This window comes from Anomaloglossus baeobatrachus, chromosome 7 (assembly GCF_048569485.1).
Source record: "Anomaloglossus baeobatrachus isolate aAnoBae1 chromosome 7, aAnoBae1.hap1, whole genome shotgun sequence".
Taxonomy (NCBI): Eukaryota; Metazoa; Chordata; class Amphibia; order Anura; family Aromobatidae; genus Anomaloglossus; species Anomaloglossus baeobatrachus.
The window spans coordinates 264,020,947-264,036,838 of record NC_134359.1 but is presented as its reverse complement, the minus strand read 5'-3'; the positions used below and the strand labels follow the sequence as shown (position 1 = coordinate 264,036,838).

General features: G+C 38.9%; 1 protein-coding gene across 2 annotated transcripts in view; it reads right to left on the bottom strand.

Moving 5' to 3' along the window:
• Positions 1 to 15,892, bottom strand: part of ELFN1 (extracellular leucine rich repeat and fibronectin type III domain containing 1) — a 764,272-nt gene that overhangs the window by 540,830 nt on the left and 207,550 nt on the right. The gene's annotated exons all lie outside the window — the stretch shown is intronic.

Sequence of the window (15,892 nt, the reverse complement as noted above, 5' to 3'; positions counted from 1 at the left end):
CACAGCTGGCGGCTCACACAGAGGGTACTGTGAGAACCGTTAGAAGTGTACTCAGGTGAACTCAGCGCCGGATTGTCGGATTGCACTGCCGCCATGAGATGCAGTCAGAAAGTCTGGCACAGAGTTCACCTGAGGTCACTTCTGGCAACTTCAACAGAGGTTAATGTGAGAACCGCCAGAAGTGATCTCAGGTGAATCTCAGACTGTGCTGCCGCTATGACATGCAGTCCAACAGTCTGGCACTGAGTTCACCTGAGGTCAACTTCCTACTGTTTAAAATAAACTAATCAAACAATAACAATTTAGACTTCTAAATATAACAAATGTTACGCAGTCTGACAATCCGTCACTGAGTTCACCTGAGGTCATAGCTGGTAGCTCTCACAGAAGGTACTGTGAGAACCTCCAGAAGTGTATTCAGGTAAACTCAGCACTGGACTAATGTGGTGACATAGAGTCAGAAAGTCCGATACAGAGTTCACCTGAGGTCACTTCTGGCAACTTCCACAGAAATTAACGTGAGGACCACCAGAAGTGACCTCAGGTGAACTCAGTGCAATCCAGTGCTGCTCCCATGACATGCAGTCCAACAGTCTGGCACTCAGTTCACCTGAGGTCAACTTTCTGTTGTTTAAAATAAAGAAATCAAAGAATAACAATTTAGATTTCTAAATATAACAAATGTCACGCAGTCTGACAGTCCGGTACTGAGTTCACCTGAGGTCACAGTGGTGGCTCACACAGAAGGTACTGTGAGAACCACCAGAAGTGACCTCAGGTGAACTCAGTGCCAGACTGTCAGGCTGCGCTGCCGCTGTGACACACACTCAGACAGTCTGGCACTGAGTTCACCTGAGGTCACTTCTGCCAGCTCCCACACTGCTCTCAGTGTGTCCTGGAGGGCGTGGTGAGCAGTAACATGTTCTAATGATACCATTCACTGTGGCCTCCAGATATAGGAGAGTCAAGGTCATTATGGGATGTCGTGCAGATTACATCGGACCTGCAGGGGTGTTTTTGTGGCTAATAAATTGATAAAACGGTGTGTTTTTAATCTATAATAAAGAATATTTGTGTATTTCATTTTTTTTCTTTTTACTTACAGGGTTGGTAATGGGGGAGTCTCATAGACACCTCTCCATTACCAACCAAGGGCTTTATGGCAGCTGTGATTTTTTGACAAATCAAAGCTGACATCAACCCCATATTTTACCCCAATTGCCACCATAGAAGGGCAATCGGAATTAGCCAGGTAAAGCGTCAGAATTGGAGAATCTAATGGATGCACCAATTGTGGGATTGCTACAGGTTGCTATTTTTAGGCTGATTGGGGCTCAATAACAATGTACCTTCCCAGCCGGAGAATACCAGCACCCAGCTGTCTGCTTTATTTGTGCTGGTTATCAAAAATTAGCCGGATGCCACATTGTTATTTTATTATTTATTTAAATAATTAAAAACACAACGGAATGAGAAAGCCTCTATTATTGATAACCAGCCAAGATAAAGTACACAGATGGGGGATGCAGCCACCAGCTGTCTACTTTACCTGCATTGCTTATCACAAATAGATGGGGAACCGCACGTCATTTTTTTTCACTGTGCCCGCCAATCACAATAACGGTAGTAGCAAAGATGGCGAAGGCATTATGGTGATTGGCAGCCAATTTCCATATGTTTAGTGCCTTAAAATCAGGCATCAAACATGCGGGGAGGGGACTTAAAACTCAAAAGGCAAATACCAAAATACTCAAGTAACGAATATCCGGAATACCTTAATATTCATGTGAGTAACAAATAGTGCCGAATACATGTAGATTAGGACAGCAGACTGTCAGTCATTACGTGTCTCACACCGGTAACGCCCCCTTTAATTGATAATAAGCTATGGAGGCAAATTCTCAGGGAGATCTATGACCGGCCCATATGAAAAAAACATGGATTTACATATGAAAAAAACATGGATTTCTCTGGAAGAAGACATCATATCGCAGATATCAAGGTATCATTTTATTCAGCTTCTTTTGATGGGTACTGCTAAAGCTATAGGCAAGGCACAGCGCCATACAGTTAGTTGTGGTCATGACTGGTATTGCAGCTCAGTTCACATGAATGATGTTGAGTTGCAATAAATTGTGACCTCCTCTGACCCCATAAAGACCAAAGTTGACCCCCTATTGATTGGATATTGATGGTCTATACTAAAGATTGGTAATCAAGAAAAGAAAAACCCTTTACATTCAGTTTTTTCCTCTTTACATTGTTCTTTATACATTTTTTTCTATGTGAAGAATGTATGATATAGTTGTTGTCCTAGTGATACATGTATAGAATCGCAGAAATACAGTACAGTCGGATGCTGAGTGAAAGAAGTAGGTGAAAAGGTATCTGTGAATGGATAGGAAGCCATTGTATTCACAAAACGCGGAATATAATATTTATAGACTTCACACAAGAGGACAACTCAGGGAGCAGAGACATCAAAAACCGAATATTTGCCGTCATCTCCGCTTCAGCCCCTTGGCTGCCATATACAATGCGCTATGTAAACAACAGCCGGCAGACGTGGCTTCCAAGCGCGGCCGCGAACCACGCTGTTCATCAAGGGTTAGAGTTCAATTCCAGGTATCGAAGAAAAGCGGCATGAATTATTAATCACGGCCAACTGCACTTTTAATATCAGTAAAGAGGTAACGTTTCAGACGCTGTAACATTCGCCTTTCTAAGCCACTTTCAATCTGGTTCCTTCTCCTTTGGATCATATTGTTTAATGAACTCACATTCCGGACAGATGAAGGAGGCGCAGGTCAGAGGTCAGAGGTCAGAGGGCAACGCCATGATAACTGGCATCACTCTCATGGCTTGTAAGTTGATTATACACCATCATACAAGATGGGAAGCAAAAAACTAAATTATTTCTGTATCAATCGAAAGGTCTAGTGAAGAGTGAACTTATAACACTATTGGAAATAGGCATATTATTATTATTATTATTATTATTATTATTATTATTATTATTTTAACAATTATTATTACCACCATCATCAATATTTTAGTATTATTATAATATGAAACATTATTATCATTCTTTTAACATATTATTATTATTTTAACAATTATTATCACCACCATCATCAATATTGTAGTATTATTATAATATGAAACATTGTTATCATTCTTTTAACATATTATTATTATTATTATTATTATTATTATTATTATTATTATTATTATTATTATTATTATTATTATTATTATTATTATGTTAAAAGAATGATTGAAATGATGAAACATTATTATCATTCTTTTAACATTATTATTATTATTATTATGTTAAAAGAATGATAATAATGTTTCATATTATAATAATACTAAAATATTGATGATGGTGTGATAATAATTGTTATAATAATAATAATACACATTATTATTATTATTAATAATAATAATAATAATGTGTATTATTGTTATTATTATTAGTATTATTATTATTATTATTTTAACTATCATTATCACCACTATCATCCATATTTTAATATGATTATTATAATATTAAATATTATTATCATTATTTTAACATAATAATACTTATTATTATTATTATTATTATTATTATTATTATTATTCCCAGCAATGTTTTAGTAATATTATATTAAACATTACCATTATTTCAGCATATTATTATTATTATTATTATTATTATTATTATTATTATTATTATTAGTAGTAGTAGTAGTAGTAGTAGTAGTAGTATCTTAACTGTTATCACCACCATCATCAATATGTTAGTATTATTATAATATTAAACATTATTATCATTATTTTAACATAATAATAACAATAAGTATTATTATTATTATTCCCATCATCAATGTTTTAGTATTATATTAAACATTACCATTATTTTAGCATATTATTATTATTTTTTTAACTATTATTTTCACCCTCATCATCAATATTTTAGTATTAATATATTAAACATTATTATCATTATTTTAACATAATAATAATAGTTATTCTTATTCTTATTATTATTACTACCACCATCAATGTTTTTGTATTATTATATTAAACATTATCATTATTTTAGCCTATTATTATTATTATTATTATTATTACTATAATATTAAACATTATAATCATTATTTTAACATTATTAGAATGATAACAACAACAATAATAATAATATTATTATATCTATAAATATTATCACCATCAACAATATTTTTGTATTATAAGATTAAAGATTATTATCATTATGATCACATTATTAGTATAATATTAACAATACAGTTAATAATAACTACAAATAATAATAATTCATAATAATCATTGTGTAAATATAACAGTATATACCTAATATATTATTATTGTTATTATTATTATTTGTGTATTTGTATTTCTAATATATTATTTTAATTTATTGTTGAATGCTGCTAGTTATTAGGTTTCTAATTATTTATCTTCATAAGTAGTAATAGTATTAGAAGATTATTATTATTATTATTATTATTATTATTATTATTATTATTATTAGTAGTAGTAGTAGTAGTAGTAGTAGTGGTAGTAGTAGTAGTAGTAGTAGTAGTGGTAGTAGTAGTAGTAATAATAGTAAGTTTAGTAGTAATGATAGTTGTAATATTAGTAATAATGATACTATTAGTAGCTGTAGTAATATTAGTAGTAATGGTAATAATAGTGATAGTGATAATAGTAGTAGTGTTACTATTAGTAGTTGTGGTAGTAGTAGTGGTAATTGTAGTAATAGTAGCGGTAGCTGAAATAGCAGCAATATTAGTAATAGTTGTAGTAATAGTAGTATTAGTAATACTAGAAGTAGTAATAGTAGCAGTAGTAGCAGTAATGATAGAAGTGGTGATAGTGGTAATAGTAGTAGTAGTGCTATTAGTAGTAATAAGTAAGAATTAGGAATATTATTATTAACATTGTAAAAAAAATACATCATTATAATACTAAAATCAATGTAATAATAACAAGTTTTATTTTGTATGATTTAATACAAATAATAACTATTATTATTATTATTATTAATAAACTAGTATTAGGAGTAGCAATGTAATAACGCAGGGGGAAGTGGGGATAGAAAAATAATAATATTCATAATAATAATGATTATTTTGTTGTTATTGCTATTATTAAAATACTACTATTACTATAATAATGACAATTATACATATTATCAACAATAATATGAAAATGTTTATAACGGTTTAATTATCAAAATGAAAACTACAAATAACACAACAAGTACTAGAAATAATCATAATTAAATTGGCAATTAAAATAATAATGTAAGTAGAAATCTCAATAATAATACAATGGAAAACAGTAATCACAGTGATTTACTTACTTATAATGAATGTTATTATTGATTATTGATTATTATTAGTAGTAGTAATTTTACTATTATAATTATATTACAATCACTATATGCTCAAATAATAATTGGCCTAATAGATATTTTTTGCCTTCCTCTTGATCAACATTGCAGGATAATAGAATAAAGTGTATGGATAGTTTTTTAAGGCCCCCATACATATGGGTTAGGCTAGTGTCACACTTGCGTTGTGCGGCATCCGTCACATTGCGTTGTGTGACGGACGTATGTAACGGATGCGTTGCATATAGTGCACAACTGATGCGACGGATCCTGCAAGACAATGCAATCCGTTGTAGCTTTTTTTCAGCGATTTACTCAACTGAGCATGCGCACTTGTGTAAAGATGGATCCATCAAAAGAATCCATCAAATGACGGATTCCGCCACCATAGGCTTCCATTATAAAAACGACGGACGCCGACGGAATCCTGCACATTGCGTTTTTTTTACGCCCTGGGAAGCGCAGAAAAACACTACATGCTGCGTTCTTTCCGCCCGGCGGATGCAATGCAGCGTCAGCTGGTGGATGCAACCCAAGGCCATCTGTCGCACTGCGTCGTCCATACAAGTCTATGGGAAGCAGCGCAATCCGTTAACGGAATGCGCTGTTTTCCAAAACGGCGGATTGCGACTGAAGGGAAAAAACACAAGTGTGAAAGTACCCTTAGCTATTGGCCAAATAATCGTTCAGCGCAGCCGTGAATGCTTTGCTTGGCAAAATGTATCCTTGTTGTCTATGTGAGAGCCACTGTCAGACTCAGCATGTGAAATGCTTTTCTTGATCCATTTTCCACCTACGCTATTACTTTACTAATACCACTACTACTACTACTACTACTACTACTACTACTACTACTACTACTACTATTACTGCTACTATTTTACTACTACTATCACTACTACTACCATTACTATTACTACCATTACTACTACTGCTACTATTAGTACTACTATAACTAATATTACTTCTATTCCTACTACTACTATTACTACAATTACCACTACTACTACTATGACTACTAATAGTACTACCACTACTATTGCCACTATCAATACCTCTACCATTACTACTACTACTGCTACTATTACTACTACTGCTAGTATTATTAGTACTACTATTAATAATATTACTGCTATTCCTACTACCACTATTACCACAATTACTATTCCTACTACCATGACTACTAATAGTACTACTACTACTATTACCACTATCACTACTTCTACCATTACTACTACTACTACTAGTACTGCTGCTATTTTTACTACTACTATCACTACTACTACCATTACTACTACTATTTATACTATTATAACTAATATTACTTCTATTCCTACTACTATTACTACATTTACCACTACTACTACCATGACTACTAATAGTACTAATACTACTATTACCACTATCAATACCTCTACCATTACTACTACTACTGCTAGTATTATTAGTATTACTATTGCTACTATTACTGCTATTCCTACTACCACTATTACCACAATTACCATTACTACTACCATGGCTACTAATAGTACTACTACTATTATTACCACTATCACTACTTCTACCATAGCCACTACTACTACTACTACTACTGCTAGTATTACTAGTACTACTATTACTTATATTACTGCTATTCTTACTACTACTATTACTACAATTACCACTGCTACTACCCAGACTACTAAAAGTACTACTACTCTACTATTACTACTACTATTACCACTATCACTACTACTACATTTACTACTGTTACTATTATTACTACTTCTAGTATTACTATTTCTACTATTACTAATACTACTGGTATTTATACTACTACTATTACTACAGTTACCACTACAACTACCATGACTACTAATAGTACTACTACTACTATTACCACTATCACTACTACTACCATTACTACTACTACTGTTACTATTACTACTACTGCTAATATTACCACTACTATCACTGTCACTAATATTACTGCTATTTCTATTAATACTATTACTACAATTGCCACTACTATTATCACGATTATAAATAGTACCACTACTACTATTACTACAACTACTGCTACTACCAGTACCATTATTACTAATATTATTACTACGATTACTACTAAACTTACTATTATTACCACTCCTACTGCTGCTGCTACTACTACTACTACCACTACTAATATTAATAATCTTCTAATACTATTACTTCTTATGAAGATAAATAATTAGAAATCTAATAACTAGCAGCATGCAACAATAAATTAAAATAATATATTAGAAATACAAATATACAAAAAAATAATTAAAAATGCTTAAAGAAATAAATATTGAACAAAAGTGATTTAACTTCCCAGTATAAATCACAGACGCATATTACAAAACTAAATCAAATAAAGCGTGCTACGAAGCACAAAGCGCAAAAAAAAAAAAAAAAAAAAAAAAAAATCAGATTTGAAAATAAATAAATAAATCACATCTGAAAATAAAATCCCCGTGTGTTCATGATAGCATGAAACATGTATTGATTTGTCCGTACTGACATATTTTTCCATCAGTGATCATTGAATTTTTAACAGCAACCTCTGTCCTCCCTCGTATATCGCATTCATTAGATCTGGCCATCGATTTGGTGCCCAGCGGAAGACCTGCCTATTTCGTACTCCATAAACGGGTTCACATTGATGAGATCATCAGAATGGATTGAGGAACGTTACATTGGTTTATGCTGGGAGACGGAGTAAAGGAGCTGACTCACAGAAATGAATTCATTAACTTCCCGCTAGCAATTAAGTATTATGTGCTTGGCCCGCGTTACTAGTTTTAACCCTTTAGAAGTACTTTATTGTTCCGTATCCTCTTATGTATTACATATCATGTAGCGCTGGCATATGTAAGTATTGTATTGGCTATAAAATGTCACGTCGGTTCCGGCATTGCCGAGACAATCCATATTATTTATAGAGGACGGGGATTGGCCAGGAGTAATATGTTAATTTGTATTTATGAGATTCATTTGGAAAAAGTGGAATAATTAGAATCTGGGTTATAATTAGGACTGTAATTTTACTCGTTCAGTTTGTAAATTAGGACGTCTATGTGCAGGGAATAATACATGTTGGGAGCCTATAGTTCCTTTAATATGGGTTAGGCCGGTTTCACACATCCGGCTTTTTGCCGTTTTGCCGGATGCGGCGCTCTCCCGTACAATTAATACAGTACAATGACAGCGCTGTAACTTCCGGGTCACATGCGCCGGTCACATGACAGCATGTGACCGGCGCTTGTTGCGCTGTCACTGTACTGTATTAACTGTACGGGAGAGCGCCGCATCCGGCAAAACGGCAAAAAGCCGGATGTGTGAAACCGGCCTTAAGACAACTTTTTTTTTTAATTCACACATTAAGGGAACACTAAACCTTATAATAAACATTTATATCAAAAAGGTTGTCCAGGGCTCTAAAATTGATGGTATTTCCTCTGGATAGGTCATCATGTCTGATCGGTGCGACACCCACCACCTGTCAGGCTTCCATCAGGGGGCGCAGAAGCAGAATGGAGATAGAACTCTAAAGAACAGTTAGACTAAAGCCCACAAGGGGGCAATGCACCAGAGGAAGGGTAGTCAGCAAGCCTAAAGGGTGCTTTACACGCTGCGACATCGCTAGCGATAACTAGCGATGTCGAGCGCGATAGCACCCACCCCCGTCGTTCGTGCGACATTTGGTGCTCGCTGCCGTAGCGAACATTATCGCTACAGCAGGGTCACACGCACATACCTTGTCAGCGACGTTGCTGTGATCGCTGAACAATTCCTCCTTCAAGGGGGAGGTGCGTTCGGCGTCATAGCGACGTCACTGCGGCATCACTAAGCGGCCGGCCAATAGAAGCGGAGGGCCGGAGATTAGCGAGACGTAACATCCTGCCCACCTCCTTCCTTCCTCATTGCGGGTGGACGCAGGTAAGGAGATGTTCATCGCTCCTGCGGTGTCACACATAGCGATGTGTGGTGCCGCAGGAACGACGAACAACATCGTACCGGTGGCAGCAGCGATATTAAGGAAAGGAGCGACGTGTCAACGATCACCGTTTTTGAACGATTTTGCGATCATTGATCGTCGCTCCATAGTGTCACATGCTGCGATGTCGGTAACGGCGCCGGATGTGCGTCACTAATGACGTGACCCCGGCTATATATTGTTACCGATATCGCAGCGTGTAAAGCACCCTTTAGTCTTAATCAGGAAGTCATGTCTGAACATGGAAATGAGCAAGCCGTAAACAGGTGGAACCACGAGGGTCAGGAGCCAAGAGGTCACGTCAGAAGCCAAAACTTGGAAGCAGAGCCGTGGTCAGGAAACGTTACCGAGCTCAGAAGCCGGGAGAGCAAGTAAATACAAAATAAGGGGAGGGGATCGAGATATAGAATGGGAGTGGGATCTGTGAGACAGAGCAGACAAACAGTACAATGGAACCAGAGGTCAGGGAAAGGTAAGCTGGGTAGCGGGACAGATCAGGACTAACACAAGAACCAGTTGTGCACGGTACAGAGCAGGAACTATTACTGGCGACGTTCCGGAGGTCTACCCACACCATAATAAAGTGAAATGAGTCCCGGAATAAGGCACAACAGAACAGACCCCTCCCACCTGACTTAACCCTGTCAGAGTCAAGCTACAGTCATGACACCACCTCCGTCAATCACCTGTTCATGGTGCTGCCGCCGGGCTGAAGTACACAGCACAGCACTATCAACAGAATAGTGGCCGCGGCAGAGTACTCCGCCTCCCTGTTGAATTGAATAGGGGGCATGTATGCAGTACCCGGCCGCGGTCACCATACAGTTGGCAGAGCTGTGCTCTGTGGCTCCACAACTGAGTAGTTACAACCTCCAATGGCACCAGGAGCATCCAGGTGTCGCACCCACAACGATCAGACTGAGCAAAGGTCATCAATATTAAAGTCCTAATCAACCCGTTTCATCAAGAAATATAGTCATCCTCACTGCTTAATATTCTGAAGCATTTTTTAATTTTTTTGCATGATTCTGAAACAGCCAGTCCTGTAGAAAATCAGCAGAGAACACACAAGAATTAACCTTCTGATCAGTTCCATCTTCAGTTGATGAAGAATAGAAGCCCCGCCCACTTAGTTTTACTGCAGGCAGAGCAAAAGGGGGGAGGCTCCTGCTGCAGCTAGATGTCTAATAGTCACAGGACAGTGAGACAGAAAAGTGACAGAGCTGAGCTCCTATGATGAATAATAATGAGTTATTTATATATTTCTTCTTTATTATCCCGTGCTATAATGTCTGTATACTTTTTTACTTCCTCCCCTGCTCAGGAGCTGTGGTATGATTGGACAATGTCCCTGTACGGTCAGACACGGCCATTACACAGTACACAGCAGGGACACATATATAAGATTATCTCAGCACAGGAACATTTTTTTAAAACATATCCAATTGTGGAAATTATTATTATTCCAAGATCTATTGATTAAAATGAATTTTAAAATTAATTTTTGTTCATTGGAAAACCCCTTTAAAAACTTGTACAAGGTAGAAATGAAATCGGAGACCTGTCTCTACATTTTCAACTGTCCTCATTGTGTCATATATATTTTGTTCTAATTGTAACATATAAGTCATTCTTCACCCTTGGTGCATAGTTGCGTGAATATGGTCCTCCCATGTAATTGAATATTCTGCAACCCTCCTGCCCACATTGACGTGAGAATGGCATCTCTATTCTCCATATGACAATGTCGTCTTGACTTCTCAAAGCTGGGGGCACGGAGAGAACATATGACTTATACCACACATCCTTTTCACCGGCAAGCCTCTGACCTTCATTAACAGTCGCCAGACGTCACCCTGATTGTAAAGACTTCTATATTGGCTTCTGGAAAGAGGTCATATAGTAGCAACTAGGGGCTGAGGGTCAACTGCCGTAATTATATCTGAAAGCGGAGATAACACGATTTCAGCGTTTGTCTCCGTTAGAAGGAAGCTCGATAGCGATTATTGCATCATTAATGTACAAAAAAGAAAACTGCAAAAAAAGGCAAAACTTATACCTGTAATCTTAGTTTATACTATATGTGTGCACATTAGTACTGTATTTAGTTTGTATCCTGCATTTGTCAACAGTTTTTGAACTCAGTTTTATCTATATTGTTGTAGGTGGAGACTAACCGCGATGATGTCTCCCATACACAGCACACACAGACGTGAGGGATTCCTCTTCTCCTGATCCTTTGTAGCACAATGATGTCTCCCATACACAGCACACACAGACGTGAGGGATTCCTCTTCTCCTGATCCTTTGTAGCACAATGATGTCTCCCATACACAGTACACACAGACGTGACGGATTCCTCTTCTCCTGATCCTTTGTAGCACAATGATGTCTCCCATACACAGCACACACAGACGTGAGGGATTCCTCTTCTCCTGATCCTTTGTAGCACAATGATGTCTCCCATACACAGCACACACAGACGTGAGGGATTCCTCTTCTCCTGATCCTTTGTAGCACAATGATGTCTCCCACACACAGCACACACAGACGTGAGGGATTCCTCTTCTCCTGATCCTTTGTAGCACAATGATGTCTCCCATACACAGTACACACAGACGTGAGGGATTCCTTTTCTCCTGATCCTTTGTAGCACAATGATGTCTCCCATACACAGTACACACAGACGTGAGGGATTCCTCTTCTCCTGATCCTTTGTAGCACAATGATGTCTCCCATACACAGCACACACAAACGTGAGGGATTCCTCTTCTCCTGATCCTTTGTAGCACAATTATGTCTCCCACACACAGTACACACAGACGTGAGGGATTCCTTTTCTCCTGATCCTTTGTAGCACAATGATGTCTCCCATACACAGCACACACAGACGTGAGGGATTCCTCTTCTCCTGATCCTTTGTAGCACAATGATGTCTCCCATACACAGCACACACAGACGTGAGGTATTCCTCTTCTCCTGATCCTTTGTAGCACAATGATGTCTCCCATACACAGTACACACAGACGTGAGGGATTCCTTTTCTCCTGATCCTTTGTAGCACAATGATGTCTCCCATACACAGTACACACAGACGTGAGGGATTCCTCTTCTCCTGATTCTTTGTAGCACAATGATGTCTCCCATACACAGCACACACAGACGTGAGGGATTCCTCTTCTCCTGATTCTTTGTAGCACAATGATGTCTCCCATACACAGCACACACAGACGTGAGGGATTCCTCTTCTCCTGATCCTTTGTAGAACAATGATGTCTCCCATACACAGCACACACAGATGTGAGGGATTCCTTTTCTCCTGATCCTTTGTAGCACAATGATGTCTCCCATACACAGCACACACAAACATGAGGGCTTCCTCTTCTCCTGATCCTTTGTAGCACCATGATGTCTCCCACACACAGCACACACAGATGTGAGGGATCCCTCTTCTCCTGATCCTTTGTAGCACAATGATGTCTCCCACACACAGCACACACAGATGTGAGGGATTCCTCTTCTCCTGATCCTTTGTAGCACAATGATGTCTCCCACACACAGCACACACAGATGTGAGGGATTCCTCTTCTCCTGATCCTTTGTCGCACAATGATGTCTCCCATACACAGCACACACAGACGTGAGGGATTCCTCTTCTCCTGATCCTTTGTCGCACAATGATGTCTCCCATACACAGCACACACAGACGTGAGGGATTCCTCTTCTCCTGATCCTTTGTCGCACAATGATGTCTCCCATACACAGCACACACAGACATGAGGGATTCCTCTTCTCCTGATCCTTTGTAGCACAATGATGTCTCCCACACACAGCACACACAGACGTGAGGGATTCCTCTTCTCCTGATCCTTTGTCGCACAATGATGTCTCCCATACACAGCACACACAGACGTGAGGGATTCCTCTTCTCCTGATCCTTTGTAGCACAATGATGTCTCCCACACACAGCACACACAGATGTGAGGGATCCCTCTTCTCCTGATCCTTTGTAGCACAATGATGTCTCCCACACACAGCACACACAGACGTGAGGGATTCCTCTTCTCCTGATCCTTTGTAGCACAATGATGTCTCCCACACACAGCACACACAGATGTGAGGGATTCCTCTTCTCCTGATCCTTTGTCGCACAATGATGTCTCCCATACACAGCACACACAGACGTGAGGGATTCCTCTTCTCCTGATCCTTTGTCGCACAATGATGTCTCCCATACACAGCACACACAGACGTGAGGGATTCCTCTTCTCCTGATCCTTTGTCGCACAATGATGTCTCCCATACACAGCACACACAGACATGAGGGATTCCTCTTCTCCTGATCCTTTGTCGCACAATGATGTCTCCCATACACAGCACACACAGACGTGAGGGATTCCTCTTCTCCTGATCCTTTGTCGCACAATGATGTCTCCCATACACAGCACACACAGACGTGAGGGATTCCTCTTCTCCTGATTCTTTGTAGCACAATGATGTCTCCCATACACAGCACACACAGACGTGAGGGATTCCTCTTCTCCTGATCCTTTGTAGCACAATGATGTCTCCCATACACAGCACACACAGATGTGAGGGATTCCTTTTCTCCTGATCCTTTGTAGCACAATGATGTCTCCCATACACAGCACACACAAACGTGAGGGCTTCCTCTTCTCCTGATCCTTTGTAGCACAATGATGTCTCCCACACACAGCACACACAGATGTGAGGGATCCCTCTTCTCCTGATCCTTTGTAGCACAATGATGTCTCCCACACACAGCACACACAGACGTGAGGGATTCCTCTTCTCCTGATCCTTTGTAGCACAATGATGTCTCCCACACACAGCACACACAGATGTGAGGGATCATAATTCTCCTGATCATAATGGCTCATAAGTGGAGAAAGAAGCGTGTTTCACTGATTAGATATTTTATGACTATTTGGGTCATAGGTGTATACAAACTACAGATCACACATCAAATAATAAAACAATAAATTATAATTTTCCTCAAACTTTCATCTAATATATTAATAAAGATAGCAACAAAAAGAGGACAATGTCCTCCAAAAATTAAGTATTACTCACAGCAAGTTGGGCTGCAGTGTGTACAACGCCCAGGCCAAACGCTAATACTCTACCAGGATACAGCTAAACCCCCACTAATGTGGAAGTGTCACAGGTGCAGGAGAAGCAGATCACACACACACCTCCATGGAATGGAGGGGGGCGAATGCTAGATGATAAAACTGCACACTAGTGGCTTGTATAGAGCGCTGTTCACATGCAGATGGCACAGTCACAAACCCGCAGCCTATTAGGTGACGCCCTTCTATTAGATCAGGCGGGCTGCCAAGCCGTACCCCACTGTGTATCATGCACGGACAGACACTCTACAATGCAAGGTCCAACAGAAAGGGGCCTGGCTGTATCCTGTACAAACAAAAAAAAATATGAGGTTTTTGTTGGTATTTATGGCCATAAAACGTAAGCCTACACCCTCGTCACGGGACCTCATGTCTGTAGGTCCCTACACTAAATATAAAAATAGCAACAAAAAGAGGACAATGTCCTCCAAAAATTAAGTAGGGTTTGTGACTGTGCCATCTGCATGTGAACAGCGCTCTATGCAAGCCACTAGTGTGCAGTTTTATCATCTGGCATTCGCCTCCCCTCCATTCCATGGAGGTGTGTGTGTGATCTGCTTCTCCTGCACCTGTGACGCTTCCACATTAGTGGGGGTTTAGCTGTATCCTGGTAGAGCATTAGCGTTTGGCCTGGGCGATGTACACACTGCAGCCCAACTTGCTGTGAGTAATATATTAATAAAGAATCAAACAATATTAACCCCTTCACAACCTTGAACGTACTGGTACATCCCAAGTCGTGTCTCTAACTTTGATGCTGGATTGTCACATGTTTCTCTGCGTATGTTGGCTGATCTGATCATGTGTCTCTAATAGTCATGGGTGGATCAGAGATCTGCCTAAGGATGTTAACCAGTTAAATCCCGCTGTCAGATTCTCACAGCGGAATTGATCATATGTCGGCGGTGGGGAGCGAATCATTCCCTGCAGCCTTCGGTGGCTCCATGATGTCATCGCGGGGCGCTGATGGGTTGTCATGAATGCCAGGGGTCAACTGAGGACCCCTATCTCTTTCATGATGTAGTTCCTGTGAACGCCGGCCGAGCGGTGACATTCACAGGAGATCAGGATTTCTGCTGTACAGAGCGATGCTGATACTGATGCTGATGCTCCGCTCTGTACAGCACAAGTGATCAAACAATCCCTAAAGGGACTAGTATATACAATAAAAAATATAAAAAAAGTTTTAAAAAATATGGAAAAATTAAAAAAAAAAAAAAAAAGTTCAAATCACCTACCTTTCTCCCATTGAAAAGAAAACAATTAAAAAAAATTAAAAATAAAACATATTTGGTATCACCACTCAAACAATCCCTAAGGGGACTAGTATATGCAATA